An 8,228-nucleotide genomic window follows, 5' to 3' on the forward strand; every position below is an offset into this window, starting at 1 on the left:
AAAAAAATAAGTGTTGGGCCCTAATGAAATAAGACTGATGTCTTTATAAGAAGAGAAAGATACACCAGAGATCTCTTCCTTCCCTTGAATGTACAGAGAAAAGGCCATGTGAGGACACAGCAAAAAGGCCGCATCTACAAGCTGAGGACAAAGGTCTCACCAGAAACCAACCTTGATCTTGGGCTTGCAGCCTCCAATGTAAGAAAATACATTTGTGTTGTTAAACCACCAAGTGTGTGGTTTTCTATGATGCAAACCCTAGCTGACATGAAAGAAAGAAAGAAGGAAAGAAAGAAAGAAAGAGAAAGAAAGAATGAAAGAAATGAAATGAAATGAAAGCACCATGTGCTGGAGGAGACCACTTTCTCTAGAGAAAGAAATGTGACTGTCCCCCCTCTATTTCATAGGTAGAGTCTCAGTTGCACAGCTGAGTGGGGCTTTGAGCCCAGCACAGGTGTATTCCAAAACCTGTGTCTTTAACCATCAGGTGGAGGTGAATCCCATGCATTTTTTGGACTACTCTACAATATGCCTTATTTAAAGTGTGAGGAAGTTCCATTTCTCACTGTGTCAAGGGAGACAGGACAGGTAAATACTATGAACATCCATTTATAAGGATGTTTTCAGCTGCAGGTAGTGATAGAGGGATGAAATTTGGATGAACAGTGAGGCCATCTTTTACTACACTTTACAGGAACCCAGAGGTTGGCTGTTCCAGGACCTTTTCAGATTACCAGCACCATTAAGAAATCAGCCCTCCTCTTTTGTTGAAGCCAGTGACATGCCATCCAGACGAAGGAAGACTTGGAAACTTGGGGGCCACATGAGCCATGGCCATGGCTGCATCAGCAAACACCAGAAGCACCCAGGAGTCTGGGGTAATGCTGGAGGTATGTATTGCTGAAGGTTCAACCTCAACAAAAATCACTCTGGATACCTTGGGAAAGTTGGTATGAGGCAGTACCACTTAGAGAGGAACCAGAGCTTTTGTGAGCTGTCAACCGTGACACATTGTGGACCTTGGTCAGTAAGCAGACATGGGTAAATGCTGCAAAGAACAAGAGTGGAGCTGCCCCTATCACTGATGGTGTACCATCAGGCTACTACAAAGTTCTAGGAAAGGGAAAACTCCCAAAGCAGGGTGTCGTCCTGAAGGTCAAATCCTTCAGCAGAAGAGCTAAGGATAAGATTATGGGTGTGAGTGAGTCCTGTGTCCTTGTAGCTTGAAACCACATGGTGTGAAATTCATTAAATGTTAACAAGTGGAAAAAAAAAAAGAGGAGGAGGAGAGTGGGCAGGAGGAGGGAGGGAAGAATAGGAGGGGGAGGAGGAAGAGGGGCTTCAGTAGTATAAAACTCTCTCAGAATGTGTTCTCATTTATGGAGAAGTCTGATTTGGTATGAAAAAGCCTTCTTTTCACAAGCAGAGAAAAGCAGAACCTAGTGAAACCATGTGATAATCTCCTGATCGCAATCTCACCAACACCACAAAACCAAATACTAGAAGCTTCCTACGTGCAAAGTATATTGTACTCAGTGAACAAATAGCAGTCATAATGGTTGTTTACTTTGGAAATTGACCCTCACCTTTTTCCCACTTAGAACTGTGTTATGCCAATGGCAAATCAGCCTCACCACTGACAAATGCCCTATGTGCACTACTTGCTTACAGGGGGTTTCAGTAGCTTAACACACACTCAAAACCTGTTCTCATTTATGGAGAAGTCTGCTTTGTTATGAAACTGCCTTCTTTTATCAAGCAGAGATAAAGGAGAACATAGAGAGCCTGGGTGATATTCTCCTGATGGCAGCCTCAACAAGTCCACAAATCCAAATGCCAGAAGCATCTTACTTGCAAAGTATATTGTACTCAGTGAACAAACATCAGCCCCAATGGTGGTGTGCTTAGGAGACACAGCCTCGATTTTTCCCATCAAGGCCTGTGTTATACCAAAGGTGAATGAGACCAAACACTGCCAAATGAACTGTGAGCACTGCTTGGATGCAGTGGGATTCAGTAGCTTAAAACCTACTCAAACACATTCTCAGATATGGAGAATTTGATTTGGTATGAAATTGCATTCTTTTCACAAGCAGGGAAAAGCAGCCCCTAGCGAGCCAGGCAGATAATCTCCTGATGGTAATGCTCCCAACTTCGCAAAACAGGAGGCTCAAAGATTCCCACTTGCAAAGTATATTGTACTCTGTGAATGAACACCAGCCCCAGTGATGGTTTGCTTCAGAAAGCAAACCTTGCCTTTTTCCCACCTAGGCCTCTGGTTTACCAAGGACAAATGAGCCCCAACACTGTCAAATATCCCGTGTGCACGGCTTGTTTACCTGGGGCCTCAGTAGCTTAAACCCACACAGAACACTTTCTCACATATGGAGGTTTTGTGCAAAAAATGCCTTCTGTCACATGCAGAGAAAAGCCGAACCTACTGAGCCAGGGTGATAATTGCCTGATAGCAATCTCACAACTCCGCAAAACAAGAAGCTGGAAGCTTCTGACTTATGAAGTACATTGTCCTCAGTAAACACACATCAGCCCCAATGGTGGTTTGCTTTGGAAAGCAACCCTTGCTTCCCCCCCCCTTAGAACTTTGTAATACCAAGGGCAACTGAACAGCAAGAGTGTCAAATGCCCCAGGAGCACTGCTTGTTTGCAGGAGGATTCATTATCTTAAAACACACTCAAATCATGTTATATTGTGTGCAGAAGTTTCACTAGTTATGACAATGCCTTCTTTTCACAAGTGGAGAAAAGCAGCACCTAGCAAGCTAGGGTGATAATCCCCTGATGCAATCTCACCAACTACATATAACAAGAAGCTTCTTCCTTGCAAAATATATTATACTCAGTGAACAAACAGCAACCCCAATGGTGGTTTGCTTTGGAAACCAACTCTTGACTTTTTCCCACAAGACCTGTGACCTGTGTTATACCAACGGCGAATAAGCACCACCACTTAAAAAAGCTCTGTGGGCACTGCTTCTTTACAGGGGGGCTCAGTAGCTTCAAACCCACTGAGAAAGCATTCTCCATTGTGGAGAGGTCAGATATGGGATGAAGATGCCTTCTTTTCTACAAGCTGGGAAAAGCAGCACCTAGCGAGCTAGGGTGATAATTGTCTAATGGCAATATTATGAACTCCACAAAACAAGACACTGGAAGCTTCCTATGTGCAAAGTATATTGTGCTCAGTGAACGAACATCTGTGACAATTGTGGTTTGCTTTGGAAACTAAGCCTTGCATTTTTCCCACGTAGACTTATGCTATAAAAAGGACAAATGAGTCCAACAACTGCCAAGAGAACTGTGAGCACTGCTTGTATGCAGGGGGCTTCAGTAGCTTAAAACTCACTCAAAATGCATTCTCAATTGCAGAGGAGTCTGTTTTGGTAGGAAAACGACTTCTTCACAGGCATGGAAAAGTAGCACCCAGAGAGTTAGGGAGATATTCTCCTGATGGCCATGTCCCCAACTCCACAAAACAGGATGCTTGAAGCTTCCTACTTGCAAAGTACATTGTCCTCTGTGAACACACATGAGCCTGAGTGGTGGTTTTGTTCCAAAAGGAACCCTTCCCCTATTCCCGCCTAGGCCAGTGTTATGCCAAGGGAAAATGAGCCTCAAAAATGCCAAAGCCCTTTGTGCACTGCTTGTTTCAGGGGGCTTCAGTAGATTAAAACCCACTCAAAAAGTCTTCTCCTCTATGGAGAAATCTGATATGGTAGGAGGTATCTTCCTTTCAACAAGAGGGGAAAAGTAGCATGAAGCCAGATAGAAGATAAATGGCCAGATGGCAATATCACCAACTCCACAAAACAAGACACTGCAAGCTTCCTAGTTGTGAAGTCTATTGTACTCAGTGAACACACACCAAACCAAATGGTGGTATGCCTCAGAAACCAATCCTTGCCTTTTTCCCACCTATGCCTCTGTTATACTAAGGGCAAGTGAGCCTAACCAGTTCCATATGCCCTGTGTGCACTGCTAGTTTACAGCAGGGTTCAGGAGCTTAAACACACTCAAAATGTGTTCTCACATATGGAGATGTCTGATTTTGTGTGAAAATGCCTTCTTTCCTCAAGCAGATAAAAGAACATAAGGAGCATGGGTGATAGTCGCCTGATGGCAATCTCACCAAGTCCACAAAACCAGATGCTGGAAGGGAGGCTATGACGGGGAACCATGGGGCACAAGCAGGGCCAGGGACCAAAACATGGGTGATGGGGATGGAGATAGGGAGAGAGAAAGCCAAACGGAGAAGAGACCCGAGGCTTGGAGGGCACAGGGAGAGAGCCCCCTGGGGAAAGTGGCAGCAGGATCAGAGCAGTGGAGTGGAGGCACAGAGGACCAACAACTGGGAGAAAACCTGGTCCAGAGCTTGCAGCCAGAGGCAAAGCCCATCCCACGGTGGGCCGAACATGCCTCAGGCAGTTGGGCCCCATGAGCCAGAGGCACTCAGGTGACAGGTCATGGCCCCCCAAAAAACCCTGGATCAACCGTCGGACCTACCTTCGGGGACACAGCAGGAAGGTCAGGTGGAAGGGAAATGCCAGATTGCAGGCAAGCACTACACAGGGAGTGAGGAGGGTTCACCAGAGAAGAATGTGGGTAGCAGCCAGGTTTGTGGGGGAGGAGAAGGCACAGGGTGAGGAGCAGGCCAGGGAAGGAACAGCAGGACCTCCCGACCCGGGTCCATTGGATGCCATCCACGCTCCCCCCCCCCAGCATCTCTTGCCTTCCTTCCTTCCCCTTGAGTGACATGACAAGGGCACCATCCGCTTCTGGGTCATGCCCCCCTCTTCTCCCACTGTGCAACACATGCCTCTGGATACCGTCCTCCAGCTCTTGCATCCTGCACACACTAGTGGAGGGGGCCAGCAAGCTGGAGGGCAGACAGAAGGCACCACCACAGTCCGTGTTCTCACAAAGGTTAATGATCCTTCCACACATTCACCTACAGAAAGCTTGTTATGACTTTTACTTCCTCTAGGTAGTCAAGTTCAACCATCTTCTCAGCAGTCTGCCAGGGCTGTGTGCCAACCCTGGTGGGGTGTATCTGAGAGCCTCACTAAACCATCCAATTGGTAGTAGCGATGGGCGGTGTGTACAAATGGCAGGGACTTAATCAACACAAGCTTATGATTCACACTTACTGGGAATTCCTCGTTCATGGGGAATAATTGCAATCCCTGATCCCCATCATGAGCAGGGTTCAGCGGGTTACCAGTGCCTGCCAGTCAGTGTAGTGCACGTGCAGCCCCAGACACCTAAGGGCATCACAGACCTGTTATTGCTCAATCTTAGGGGGCTGAATGCCACTTGTCTCTCTAAGAAGTTGGGGGATGCTGACCGCTTGGAGGTCACATAACTAGTTAGCATGCCAGTGCCAGAGTCTCATTGGTTATCAGAATTAACCAGACAAATGGCTCCACCAACTAAGAATGGCCATGCACCAGCACCCATGGAACTGAGAAAGAGCTATCAATCTGTCAATCCTGTCCATGTCCAGGTGGGGAGAGGTTTCCCATGTTGAGTCAATATAAGCTGCAGGCTCCACTCCTGGTGGTGCCCTTCCATCAATTCCTTTAAGTTTCACCTTTTCAACCATACTCCCCCCAGAATCCAAAGACTTTGGTTTCCAGGAAGCTGCCTGGTGGGTCACGGGAATAACGTCACCACATCTCCAGTTGGTATCGTTTATGGTTGGAACTATGACAGCATCTGATTGTCTTCAAACTTCTGATTTTTGTTCTTGATTGATGAAAACATTCTTGGCAAATGCTTTTGCTCTGGTCCATCTTGTACTGGTCCAAGAATTTCACCTCTAGTGGTGCAATATGAATGTCCCTGGCTGTCCTTAATCATGGCCTCAGTTCTGAAAACCAACAAAGTAGAACCATGGTCCTATTCCATTATTCTTAGCTGTGGTATCCAGGAGGCTTGGGCCTGCTTCGAATACTCTAATTTTTTTCAAAGTAAATGCTTAGGGCCCCATGGGGCACCTAAGCTAAGAGCATCAAGAGGGTGCTGAGGGGCAAGGTGTAGGACCGGTGGTGGCTCGCCTTGTTGCAGACAGCCTGCCCACTCCCAAGATCCAACTATGAGCTTTTTAACTGCAGCAACTTTAATATATGCCATTGGAGGTAGAATTACAATGGCTGCTGGCATCAGACTTGCCCTCCAATGGATCCTCGTGGAAGGATTTAAAGTAGACTCATTCCAATTACAGGGCCTCGAAAGAGTTCTGTAGTGTTATTTTTCATCACTACCTCACTGGGAACGGAGTGGGTAATTTGCATGCCTGCTGCCTTCCTTGGTTGTGGAGGCCATTTCTCAGACTCCCTCTCCAGATTTGAACCCTGACTCCCCATCACTCATGGTCACCATGGTAGGCACAGTGACTACCATTGAAAGTTGATAGGGCAGGCATTCGAAGGAGTTGTTGCTGCCACAGGGCCATGTGATTGGCCTGAGATTATCTAGGGTCTCCAAAGCCAACCCCCTCCCCCTGCCAGCTGGGGCCAGGGAGTGAGGGGAGGAGGCTGACCAGGTTGGTTTTGGCCTGATAAATTCATGGATTTCCCCCCACCACACATCACGCAAAGAGAGTCAGTGCCCATAGGCATGGATTATCGCTAAGATTATCAGTTATTCAAGTAGAAGAGGAGCAAGCAATCAAAGGAACCATAACTGATTTAATGAGCCATTTGCAGTTTCACTGTACCTGCTCTGCATACTTAGATATGCATGGCTTAATCTTTGAGACAAACATATGCTACTGGCAGGATCAACCAAGTAGGAGATGAGGGGACAGTGGGCCAGGTGGACCACAGTGTGAGGTGTGTGGGGGCAGCACGTGCGGGGGTGGGGAGCATCTGCGAGCAGGGGGCAGAGGTGCACATCCGTGGAGGGAAGGCCTGCTATTCCACAGGCGAGGACATAGGACGGGCCACCCACTACTCGACTGAGGGTGCAAGCAGGACAGGGCTGCACAGCAGCCTCATGGAGGGGTGGGGGAAGCACTAAGCTCCACACCACCCCCCTGATGTGGACCTCCCTCTCTGGTAGCCTAGGGAGCAGGGCCAGGGCACTGGGCCTTTGGTTTGGGGCCGATCTACATGCTCACTCAGACATGGTGGGTGGCTCAATGGCCAAGGCCCAAGGTACCCCTCCAACACCGCCCCACCTGGGAATGGTGCAGCTATGGTGGCCAGCCCACCACGGCTAGCCACGTCCTGACTGGTGCTCAGGTGAGTTCAGAGGAGAGGGGACACATGGAGGGTGGGTCAAAGGCTGCCCTTTCACTGCAGGCAATGACACCAGTGGACATACAACAGCAAGCAGTGGCAGGCATGGAGCGGGGCTGCAGCAGGCAAGACACACAAGGATGCAGACTGGGGATCAGCAGATGGGAACAGATGGGTGGTTGGACAGAAGAGTGGGAGTGAGGAGGATGAATGTGGGAGCAGCCAGCATTAAGAGAGATGCCACAAAGAGATGGTGGTGGAGGGGGGTGGCCACAGGCCTCCACGAGGTGGGCATGGGGACTGCCCAAAGAAACCAGATGCGAGTTGGCTGTCAGGGAAGGACATTGGGTCTCACCAACAGAGACATCCAGCACAAGGGCAGTCCTGCTGCAACACCCAGGACTTCGACTGACCTTTCCTTGGCCCCCAGGTCCCCCCCTCTTGGTGACCCTTGACTACAACCTATGACACTGAAGAGCCACAACCTGCCCCATGGAAACCGTCTCCTGAGACACCTACTGCTGTCCACCGTGCCCCACATGCACACTCTGAGACCAATTCTCTTTCCCCCCTTCCCACACACAAGGGGAACCCAAGAACCACATCACCTAGGGACACCCTTCTGGCTGTGGCGGCCAGAGGGTGACACCCACATGAGGTGGAGCCATTTCAGGTCCCAGGTTGGCAGGGAGACAGACACATGGCATGGGGAGGCAGGGTGGTCAACTGTTTGGGGCAGGGGAAGGGCCAGCAGCATTGGGGAAGGGTAGCAATGCACATGGGGCAAGAGCTGCGATGGAAGGACACAGGTGCCTGCCCAGGGAAAAGAAAAACGACCCAGACACACCAGGCCACCAGGAAAACGAGCATGGGATCACACCACCACACCACGATGGCAGTCCCAGGACCCCTGGGATACCAGGCAGCCTCAGTCATCCCAGAGCACCCCACAACCCAGCCCTGCCACTG

At 49.1% G+C, this 8,228-nt stretch overlaps 2 pseudogenes; one reads left to right on the top strand and one right to left on the bottom strand.

Annotated features, from left to right (window-relative positions):
* The first annotated feature begins 781 nt into the window (after nt 1–781).
* LOC100524595 (large ribosomal subunit protein uL15 pseudogene) lies at nt 782–1,227 on the top strand (annotated as a pseudogene).
* A 3,716-nt stretch (nt 1,228–4,943) lies between these two features.
* LOC146399358 (18S ribosomal RNA) lies at nt 4,944–6,810 on the bottom strand (annotated as a pseudogene).
* Nucleotides 6,811–8,228: the final 1,418 nt, after the last annotated feature.

The sequence above is a fragment of the Sus scrofa genome, chromosome 10 (assembly GCF_054392235.1).
Source record: "Sus scrofa isolate SSC_HxYL_T2T_F1_AM1 chromosome 10, Sscrofa_HxYL_maternal_Yorkshire_Landrace_v2.0, whole genome shotgun sequence".
Taxonomy (NCBI): domain Eukaryota; kingdom Metazoa; phylum Chordata; class Mammalia; order Artiodactyla; family Suidae; genus Sus; species Sus scrofa.